Below are 11938 nucleotides of genomic sequence, written 5' to 3'. Positions count from 1 at the left end.
TCTGGTTGGATGCTACTGCTCTGCTTCCTCCTGTGGGCTGAGCACTCCCTGGTCCACAGCTGCTTCTCCTCTGCAAGAGTACTGTGCTCCCATAGTGCTGTTTCCTGGTGTTTCCCCAAGAGATGCAAAACCTTTGCATTTATGCATATTGCTGTGATACCTTCCGTCTTAATTGTCATCAGGAGATATGCTTTGGTGTATGCAGAAATCTGGTGAGAATGCCTCTTCCCAACCTCTTGGTCACTGGGATCCAAAGAAGCCTTGTCTATGTCTTGACCAACACCAAGTCTTGCACAATGACAACATCTTGTGAAGGGTAGCTCAAATCTGGTCCATAAGGAGAAAGCAGGTTCATTGCCATCTTCTCCTGTTCTTCTCTCCATAAGTAGGATTTGTACATAAACTCATCCTCTGTGTAGGATTTGTACATACACCCATCTTCCTGTGGCTTTGCACAAATAAAGAAAAAAAATTGTATACAAATAAGATCAGGTAAATAGAGACCTACAAGCTAATCACACCTTTTTCCGAACTTCGCATGTGCTTAGCCAAAACTTCCAGCTAAATCCACACTCCTTTCTTTTAAACTGATCACCCTGTTTTTAGGTCAGGAGAGCCTCCCTGATTACCTAATGAAAGATTCCAGTGTATTAAAGTGCAATCAGTATAACTAGATTAGATTATAGAATGTAACTAGATTAGAAAGCAACCAACCCACCTAAAATTGAAACTATTATTACCCCTAGTAGTCCTTAATGATTAGAATATTTAGCATGATAAAAAGAGACAAATATGGTTTATTATCAACATCACCAACTCCCAGGAATGTGGAAGGGGAAGACTATATCAAAGATATGCCGAACCTCCCTTTTTTTATTTGGGCCCCTTTTCAGTTTCTGCCTTACCTAGCCCTGTTCAATTACAATCACTGATGAGCTTCACTACAGGATAAGCCCAGTCCTGACCAGGCATCAGATAGCAACTAGGACTAGCGATACTGCTGTAAGAGTAGTGTCCAGGGTGGCGGCAGTGGCTTCAACCACCTTTGAGCCTCAACATCGACCTAATCCCCAATTCATTGCCTTCAACCTCAAGTGCTATGCAAGCTAAAATTACTTGCTGGAACTGAATATCTGCCCTCTCCAGCCAGTCAAGCCATGGCTCCAAAACCTGCATACATCTTAACATTCCCAGTTCTCTAGGCTATTCCATTCTTCCTCACTCAACCTTTAACTCATTTCTATTCTGAGTTCCTTAAAATCATAATGCCACCACCGCCTGCTCAACTTCTAATTCATTTTCATCCTAGAACTTCCTCATGATATGTTCAAAACCTGGAAAATGTTCTTTGAATGCCATGTATTTTGTCACCCATGGCCAAATTCAGGTTGAACAATTGAATGCTGTATGTTATACTAAGGGCTTCTCTTCTGGAGGGAGGGCCTCTGTCACCCTTTAGCTCTGGCATTTTCCAGAGATTTGTTCCTCACCAGGATCTGGTTTTTTTCTCCTCATCATCAGAAACACAGCTGAGAGTGAAACATCAGTCTGTAAGCTATGTAAACAATCTCTGACATACTTCTCCTTTAGCTTTGCTTTTTCCATTAATTTTCACAAAATAAGTCAGAGAATTAATGAGTGAAGGAATAATCTCCATTCCTCTTCTTACCTTAAATCAAAAAGAAAAAAACCAAACCCATTGCCATCGAGTAGATTCTGACTCATGATGCCCCTGAGTGCTTCAGGGTAAAACTGTACTCTACAGAGTTTTCTTGGCTATAATCTTATGGAGGAGTCCCTGGGTAGTCCTAATGGTTCAGTGGCCTAACTACTAGCTGAAAGGTTGATGGTTCAAACCAATCCAATCTACTCTGAACCCACGGAGTTGCCATGAGTCAGAATTGACTCAATGGCAACTAACAAATAACAATATTATGGAAGAAGATTGCCAGTCCTTTCTTCTGTGACTTTGCTTTATGGATTTGAACCACCAACTTTTCTCAGTTAGTAGCTAAGAGCCACCCAGGGACCTCTTCTTATCTCAAGAACGAGTTTATTGTCAAACCTTTCACTGTGAAACACGGTGCTCCCTGGAAGTTGTTGTTGTTGTTGTTGTTAGGTGCTGTTGAGTCGGTTCCGACTCATAGCGACCCTATGCACGACAGAACAAAACACTGCCCCGTCCTGCGCCTTCCTTACAATTGTTGTTATGCTTGAGCTCATTGTTGCAGCCACTGTGTCAATCCACCTTATTGAGGGTCTTCCTCTTTTCCGCTGACCCTGTACTCTGTCAAGCATGATGTCCTTCTCCAGGGACTAATCCCTCCTGACAACATGTCCAAAGTATGTAAGATGCAGTCTTACCATCCTTGCCTCTAAGGAGCATTCTGGCCACACTTCTTCCAAGACAGATTTGTTCATTCTTTTGGCAGTCCATGGTATATTCAACATTCTTCGCCAACACCACAATTCAAAGGCGTCAACTCTTCTTCGATCTTCCTTATTCATTGTCCAGCTTTCACATGCACATGATGTGATTGAAAATACCATGGCTTGGGTCAGGTGCACCTTAGTCTTCAGGGTGACATCTTTACTCTTCAACACTTTGAAGAGGTCCTTTGCAGCAGATTTGCCCAATGCAATGCGTCTTTTGATTTCTTGACTGCTGCTTCCATGGCTGTTGATTGTGGATCCAAGTAAAATGAAATCCTTGACAACTTCAATCTTTTCTCCGTTTATCATGACGTTGCTCATTGGTCCAGTTGTGAGGATTTTTGTTTTCTTTATGTTGAGGTGTAATCCGTACTGAAGGCTGTGGTCTTTGATCTTCATTAGTAAGTTCTTCAAGTCCTCTTCACTTTCAGCAAGCAAGGTTGTGTCATCGGCATAACGCAGGTGTTAATGAGTCTTCCTCCAATCCCGATGGCCCATTCTTCTTCATATAGTCCAGCTTCTCGGATTATTTGTTCAGCATACAGATTAAATAGGTATGGTGAAAGAATACAACCCTGGCGCACACCTTTCCTAACTTTAAACCAATCAGTATTCCCTTGTTCTGTCCGAACAACTGCCTCTTGATCTGTGTAAAGGTTCCTCATGAGCACAATTAAGTGTTCTGGAATTCCATTCTTTGCAGTGTTATCCATAGTTTGTTATGCTCCACACAGTCGAATGCCTTTGCATAGTCAATAAAACACGGGTAAACATCCTTGTGGTATTCTCTGCTTTCAGCCAGGATCCATCTGACATCAGCAATGATATCCCTGGTTCCATGTCCTCTTCTGAAACCAGCCTGAATTTCTGGCAATTCCCTGTCAATATACTGCTCCAGCTATTTTTGAATGATCTTCAGCAAAATTTTGCTTGTGTCTGAAATAAATGATATGGAACTCTATTTTAAGGAAAATGAATTATTGTATTTCCACATCACAAATGGCTATAGATTAGGTAAAAATACTAAATGATGACAGAAAAGACAGAATAAAGGTAAATTCAGACCCTTAATTAAAGAGTTGTGATCAAACCTGTTCTTGCAAATCTTTTTCTGTTAATGTAGAAGGTACTACCATGATGTTGTCAAATGATAATGAACCCAATTATATTTTGTGCAAATGAATGAGTTCATGGTCTGAGAAATGCCATGCCAGCCATGCTGGGTCATACTGACTAAAACTTGGGATGGGGTCTGAAATGTGGGGTGAAATGCTTTATTAACTTTACAAGTAAGCCTAACGATCAATTACCTGACACAGGGTAAAATAATTATGGAAAACAGATAAATAGATCCATCGAAGGAAGGGAAAATGAAAAGTTAGGAATGATAAAATGTCAAATGTAAGTCCCATGATATAGTTTATACCTGGATATAGTAAGGGAGGACCCCTGATGACACAGCAGTTAAGAGCTCAGCTGCTAAACAAAAGGTTGGCAGTTTGAATCCACTAGCTGCTCTTTGGAAACCCTATTGGGCAGTTCTACTCTGTGCTGCAGGGCCACTATGAGTCGGAATCGACCTGACGGCAACAGGTTTTTGTTGTTTTCTTTTGATAGAGTAAGGGAGGCATAGTAATATGATTATAAAGTCACTAATGTCTTGTTGCAAGTGCCATTACACTACTTATCTGATTCTAAATTTTATAGAACTATAACACTTAGAATTCTCTGTGAAGAGAACTCCCCCTAACCACATGTTTTGTAAGGAAATACGTAAGTGAACACATAAAAGAACTGAATAAGAAAAATTAAACTGTGAGAAACAAGTTAACTTAAAAGGCATGTTTTTGTAGGCTTTTTGTTTTTCTTTTTTTAATCTATCTGTTTTCAGGTCTGCTGACTTATTTCCTTAGAGTCACGAGTTTAAGGTTCTGTCAGATTGGGTGCTTACTAAATTTTGCTAACTGATTTTCTTTATCTTAATGAGAAACTTTTGTCTTTTGTATTATTATTGTGGGAGGTATCCATTTTAATTATTGCCTTTTATGACATATTTAATTATCTCAAGGGAAAGAGGATTATTGTATCTTTTTCATTGCTAACATGAGTAATTGGAATCCTGAATATAACCAAAAAAAAAAAACCAAACCCAGTGCCATCGAGTCGATTCCGACTCATAGTGAGCCTATAGGACAGAGTAGAACTGCCCCATAGAGGTTCCAAGGAGCACCTGGCGGATTTGAACTGCCGACCTTTTGGTTAGCAGCCGTAGCACTTGACCACTACGCTATCAGGGTTTCCATCACGAATACAAGTTTCTGTAAATCCAGGAATTGTTCATTGAACTAGAGATATCTTTCTATCTCTAACATGAGCTCCTGTCATGAAATACTTATGGAGAAATTATAAGTCTATAGAAGAAGGAGGACCAGACCAGGAATCAATCACTTGGACTCGCTATAAAATGCAGAATGGTAGAAATTTTCATTGGAAACTCCTCTAATATCTGCAAAGACATTGATTAGAAATATATGTTTCAATAAATATTTCGTCACATGCATCTGTTATTGCCTTGAAGTAATGTTTTCTTTTTTCCTATAACGGTACTCTTCATTTCACCCTTTTGGTACTCTCTAACACATTTAGTATTCCATTGTGTGACTCCACAAACCTAGATCCCATATAGTCAATTAAATTCGATACACACTTACTGAGTACCTACTGTGCACAATTATTTGTGTTCCACACGATGAAAAACTGGAAGTTTTAAAGTCGAACAGCCTCAGTTACTTTCTTCAAGAACTCTTATCTACTAGCAGTGTAAATATTTGTAAACAAATACACGCAATAAAAATAGAATGAGAGAGAAATAACAAAGTTGTGTGAGGGTTCTGTGGAAGAATTCTCCTACAGCCAATGGGAAGAGGTGAGAAAGACCTGCTTGAATACAAGGATATTCGAAGTAGGATATGAAAGATGGATAAGATTGAGGGAAGAAGGCCAGGCTTGACAGGGAAAATAACAAAATGGCACAAAGAAGTAAGATGTGGCCTCTCTTCAGAGAATAACTACTCATATATTTTGATTACATTTGTTTGTATCTGGAACTGTAACTAGATTATGAAAAGGTACTTGTTGAGTGAGTTAAAGCCACGCATTCAAGCCTTGGCTTATTGTTTCTCAAAGTATTTTCTGCCACTTTGTAGACTTGGCTTTCTGCTTATATTTTCAGATAAAAGCAGATTTTTAATAAAACTCTGTTTCACAATTTTTGTTTTCTCTTTCCCCTGGCCAAGTTGGGAAGCAATAGAGAGACAAATGTGTGGGCAGATGGAGAAACAAACATCAGCTTTATCACCGAATGAGTCTGGTATGGCAATAGGAGTCCTAAAGCTGAGCCCCTGGCTTAGACTGATTTGCCATCTTCATAGAAACCAGAACAGTCAGGGAGAAACGCTGTCCTCTAACACGGACAATGGAACTTTCTCTTCTGAAATGCACCAAAGTTACCACTGTCTTGTGCTACAGGCCTCTCTTCACTGACTCCTGATCTCAGGAAAAGTCATGATTTCTCCAGCCTCATTTTGCTGAAAAGCCTCAGATGTCTTCCATCATTCTCTGCTTATTATGACCCTGAACTTTCTTTTTTCTTATATGTGTTCAGGAAACCCTTGTGGCATAGTGGTTAAGTACTATGGCTGCTAACCAAGAGGTTGGCAGTTCGAATCCACCAGGCGCTCTTTGGAAACTCTATGGGGCAGTTCTACTCTGTCGTACAGGGTTGCTATGAGTTGGAATTGACTCAATGGCAATGGGTTTGGTATTTTTGTTTTTTTTATATATGTGTTCAGGTGCTATTAAACCATTATAAATGTGTCTCCTCTTTCTTTTTTTTTAATTTCTAATTGCTAAAATCAGTATTGAGAAAACCACAAATGCATAGACTATTTATACTTAAATGAAAACTTCCTAGCTACCCTAAGGCATGTGTGCCACTGTTTACCCTGTGGTACTACGTGTGCATTTCATTACAAAGCTCTTCCAATTTTAATAAAAATGTCATTAGTACAGACAGAAAATATTTTCTTTCCTGAGATATCACTTAAGATTCAAAAACTACCAGATGTGAATACATTACTTTTGTAACAATCTTTAGATAGCCAAAGAGGAAGAATAAGTGACTCAGAAGAATGGAGATGAACAATTGTTAATGATCACATTCATCTCCTGGTGTCAGGATTCCAAAGCCATTTCTTAGGTATAGCATTACTAAGGGCTATCTCCCACCACTAGTCTGTCAGTTTGTCGTACTGTGGTGGCTTGTGGCACGTCATGGCACCAGTATTTCGTATACAAGCAGGGTTGCCCATGGTGGACAGGTTTCAGTGGAGCTTCCAGACTAACACAGTCTAGGAAGAAGGACCTGGCAATCTACTTTTGAGAGATAAGGCCAGTGAAAACAAGGATCCAGATATTGACTGATACCAATTGAGATGTTTCAATAAACAGATGCAGGACTGGAAGTGCTCACTTGCCTATGCCAAGAAATTTGGAAGACAGAAGCTACCTGGCCAACTGACTGGAAGAGATCCATATCTGTGCCCATTTCAAAGAAAAATGATTCCACAGAATGTAGAGCTTACCAAACAATATATTAATGTCACACACAAGTAAAATCTTGCTGAAGATAATTAAAAAATGGTTGCAGCAGTACATCAACAGGGAACTGCCAGAAATTCAAGCCAGGTCCAGAAGAGAACTAGGAACAGAAGAGGATACCATTGCTGATATTAGATGGGTCTCAGCTGAAAGCAGAGAATACCAGAAAGATGTTTACCTGTGTTCTATTGACTTTGCAAAGGCATTCAACTGTGTGGATCATAACAAATTATGGATAACACTGTGAAGAATGGGAATTCCAGAACAATTAATTGTGCTCATGAGGAACCTGTACATAGACCAAGAGGCAGTTGTTCGAACAGTGCAAGATATTGTGTGGTTTACGAACAGGAAAGGTATGTGTCAGGGTTGTATCCTTTCACCGTACTTGCTCAGTTTATATGCTGAGTATATAATCTGAGAAGCTGGACTATATGAAGAAGAACAGGCATCAGGATTGGAGGAAGACTCAGCAACAACCTGCTTTATGCAGATGACACAACCTTGCTTGCTGAAAGTGAAGAGGACTTGAAGCACTTACTGATGAAGATCAAAGACCACAGCCTTTGTTACGGATTACACCTCAACATAAAGAAAACAAAAATCCTCATAAGTGGACCAATAAGCAACATCATGATAAATGGAGAAAAGATTGAAGTTGTCAAGAATTTCATTTTACTTGAATTCGCAATCAACAGCCATGGAAGCAGCACTAAAGAAATCAAACAATGTATCGCATTGGGCAAATCTGCTACAAAAGATTTCTTTAATGTGTTAAAAAAGTAAGATGTTACTTTGAGGACTAAGGTGCACCTGACCCAAGCCATGGTATTTTCAATCGCCTCATAGGCATGTGAAAGCTGGACAGTGAATAAGGAAGACTGAAGAAGAATTGATGCGTTCAAATTATGGTGTTGGTGAAGAACACTGAATACGCCACGGACTGCCAGAAGAATGAACAAATCTGTCTTGGAAGAAGTACAGCCAAAATGCTTCTTAGTAGAGGTGATGGCAATACTTTGAACATATTATCAGGAGGTATCAATTCCTGGAAAAGGACATCATGCTTGGTGAAGTAGAGGGTCAGGGAAAAAGAGGAAGACCCTCAATGAGATGGATTGACAAAGTGGCTGCAACAATGGGCTCAAATATAGCAAAGATTGTGAGAATTGTGCAGGACCAGGCAGTGCTTCCTTCATAGGTTTGCTACGAGTGGGAACCTACTCAATGTCACATAACAACAACGAGGGTTTTCTTACAGCAGCTATGGTGGTGCAGTGATTAAGCTCTCAGCTTAACCAAAGCAGTTCAGACAATGAGCCATTCAGTGAAGGAAAGATGTGGCCACCTGCTTCTTTAAAGATTATACCCTTTGGGACCCTATGGGGCAGTTTTACTGAGTCCCATATGGCAGTGGATGGTGGGTATATGGTTGCTATAAGTTGGAATTGACTAGACAACACACAACAACAGAAGAATAAGAGAAATCAGATCAAGCATTGAAGAGAAACCTCGCTTTTTCCCTAAGATAAGTTTTTATCCTATCGAGAATCTGATTTAGCGTTGAGTTACCTAACACCCATCTGTCAGTTGAGGCTCGTGTGTTGCTATGATGCTGAGAAGGTTTCAGAGGAGATTTAGGGCTTAGATGAACTAGAAAGAAAGGCCTGGTGATCTACTTCCATAAATCAGCCAGTGAAAACCCTATAAATCACAAGTCCTGTTGGGGATGGTGCAGGATCAGGCAGCATTTCGTTCTGTTACGTGCAGGGTCGCGATGTGTTGGGGGCTAACTGGATGGTAGTGAATAACAACAACAAAGGTGTTATTTATGCAATATTTATGTCCAAGCCCCATTCTTGACCAACTGAATGAATTTTTCCTGGGAGAAGAGGTATTCAAGTGGAATACCTGATGAAGACTTAGATGATGGTTAGCAAGGTTTAAGAACCTCGGCCTCAGAGCTCACAGAAGCTGTTAAACCCTTTGCCCTCCTCTCATAACCTCTATTCCTACCCAAAGACTGAGTTGTTATTATTATCCGGTTTGTTTGTTTTTTTCGGAATTTTTTGATGATGCCATGTTTTTTCACAAATGGAATGAATGCTGAATCAGTTTTAGTTGATAATTGTTCTATTTGAAAAAATGGGGTGCCAATTGCAAGCAGGCCATTTCCGTCCCACGTTCCATGAAGTACATCACCCACACGATACATACCGGCACCATGGCTGAGGAAATGCGTCACAAACTGTTTTCACCTCAAAAAGAGCTCATTTAGTTGAGTATTTCCAAATGTCGGTAACCATACCTTCCCAGCAACGCAAAGGAAATAGTAAACATAAGGAAATAGTAAACATTATGTCGCTGTACAGAAGCCAAAAGACACAAAAGTTTCACACAATCACTCCTCTGGGAAGCATCCTCTCATACACATAGCTCTCAACACTCAAACGTGGCGCAGCCCAGCTTCCTTGTTTTTCTGGCAGTTGCAACAGTATCTGACACGATGCCAGAATGTACTGAAGTGGCTCAAATGCCTGCCAGTAAGTCTCTGGGGATGGAAATATAACTGGAACACGTATGTGCCATCGCCTGTTAAAGGGGTAAGTGCCTATGCTGATTCATTTGGTCACATTCAAACCTCCTTATATCTTGATAAGCTGATTTTATTCGTGTATATGACCTTTTCTCTCCTTTTCTGTAGGAATCATCACTTAATGCCATCATTTTCCTAATAAAAAAAAATTGGACTCCCATCATGCTTTTCACGAAAAGATCAGAGTCTACGCACAACACATAAATCTGTTCTCCTGCTCTGCAATACGTAGATAGAGAAAACTGAAGTTACTGAATCATATTAAAGCTTTGATAGCTCATTTTTTGATTTCCATCTCTTTTCATAGATTGACAGGCTAAGGAATACGTAGTCATGGTGATCCCATTAAATCCTTTATGGGAATTTCAAAACGCTCTAACACTTAAAGCGGATCATTAGCTTGGGCGTTTTGGAGGAACACAACAGACTGACCCATCATTCAACAAGATGTATTTGATGTTTTCCCATAGGTATCAATGACTTGGAGTTATAGTTTTACCTCTGACACTCTTTAGCCCAAAGTGACGAGGTGAGATGGGTGTTTTATAGACCCAGTTATGTCTTTCATTACCTCAAAACCTATCATTCTTTGCCTATCTGCTCTTAGAAGAACGACATTCGCCATAGAAGAGCTACAAAGCTCTCTCACATAGAATTTTCCAGGATGTTCCTTTCAAACCAGAAAACATTCTGCCCTTGGAGGACGTACACAGATTAAGCACAAAAAATACTTATTTGGCTACTGTTTGTCCGTCTGAAATTTTAGTTTTATTGTGTGAAGCTTTTATGAGCCAGATCTATGTAAATCAGAAAATTGTTATTATCTCAGGTGTGCATATGTCTAGATGATCTAGATGGTCAAAGTAATACCTAGGAGTGGAAGGGACAGAAAACGTTATTGTAAAGAGCGCATCTATCTGACAATTCCCTTGTTTCTTTAAGATGATCTTGCAAGTCTAGAATATCAATCGTTCTTGATTTTCTTTTACCAGGATAGTTACCAGCTCTTAATAACGTATCTGTCATGCTTTGGGGACTCTGTGTGTGAGAGAGAGAGAGAGGGGGAGAGAGAGAGAGAGAGACAAAGTGACAATATGCAGAATCCTAATACCACCTGGCACTGAGGATGCTACCCTTCTGTTTCCATTTTGTTTGCCGAAGCCTCTCAGTACAAACCTCAGGATACCTTTCCTAAGTGCCCTCCCTGGTGTTTTCCTGTTACCACCAAGCTCTAACAGCACACGGAGTTCAGCATCTCCCTTTCATGAAGCTAAACGCATCTTACAATTTTGAGATCCTCTGTGCTTCCTTTCAGCACTGAAGTGGTTCTTCAGTTGTCGATAGCTGAAGAGCAGCTCCAGAAGTCAGAACGGGAGCAAGGAGGCACAAATATCTACTGTTGTGTTTTCTTTTGCAGTCTGGATAGACAGGATTCTGCTTGACATCCTTAAGATGCCCAGTCAGAAGCTTTGCCTTCTTTTGTCTTTCAGCATGTGAGTGAAAATACATTTTAAACAAAAATGATTATGTTTAAGCCCCCTTTTTTGATTTGGTTGGCATAAGGATGTGATATCTTTATAGTGTAGTTGACGGGGAAAAAATGTTTTCATTAATTATTATGTAGAATGTATTCTAAAGGAAACATCAATGAACCCTACAAATATCATATTAACTTAGTATCCATTCTTTTCCTGGAAATTGATTAGTTTACAAACACAGATTAAAGAAAAAAATACTACCGCAATGTAGGGTCATTGTGTCCAAGAGTGCTTATTTGTAATGATCGAGTGTGTCCCAATTATCCACACATGCATCCTACCCTTAGTGATTGCACGGTGATATCAGTTCATTTTTAGCCAAATACCTCACCATGCGAAGAGTGCACCCTTATGAAACTACAGTAAAATCTTTCTCTTGAAAAATTTTCAGATAATTATCATGGGGATGAGGGCAGACAACAACAGAGCTTTCTGGATAACTGAATTTTGTTTAAATTTGTTGAAATAAAATTGGAATGTGAGAGCTTTTAACTATTTCTAAAATTACATTCATTACTGTATCGCAAAACAGAAAATACGGTTATCATTTCGTTATTTCCTGGTGTGCCAGGTCCTCATTTTCTACCTCAGTTACTGCGTATGCTCTAAGAGAAGGGTGCTGTTAGGGACTGGTGAAGTGATGAAGGGTGAAGGGTTTTTATTCCCCGCCCCCAGCACGCACACACTGATTTATGCCAAATGATATGCTAGG

Source organism: Elephas maximus, chromosome 26 (genome assembly GCF_024166365.1).
Source record: "Elephas maximus indicus isolate mEleMax1 chromosome 26, mEleMax1 primary haplotype, whole genome shotgun sequence".
Lineage (NCBI taxonomy): Eukaryota > Metazoa > Chordata > Mammalia > Proboscidea > Elephantidae > Elephas > Elephas maximus.
The sequence above is the reverse complement of the archived record's forward strand: the minus strand, read 5'-3'. Positions refer to the sequence as shown.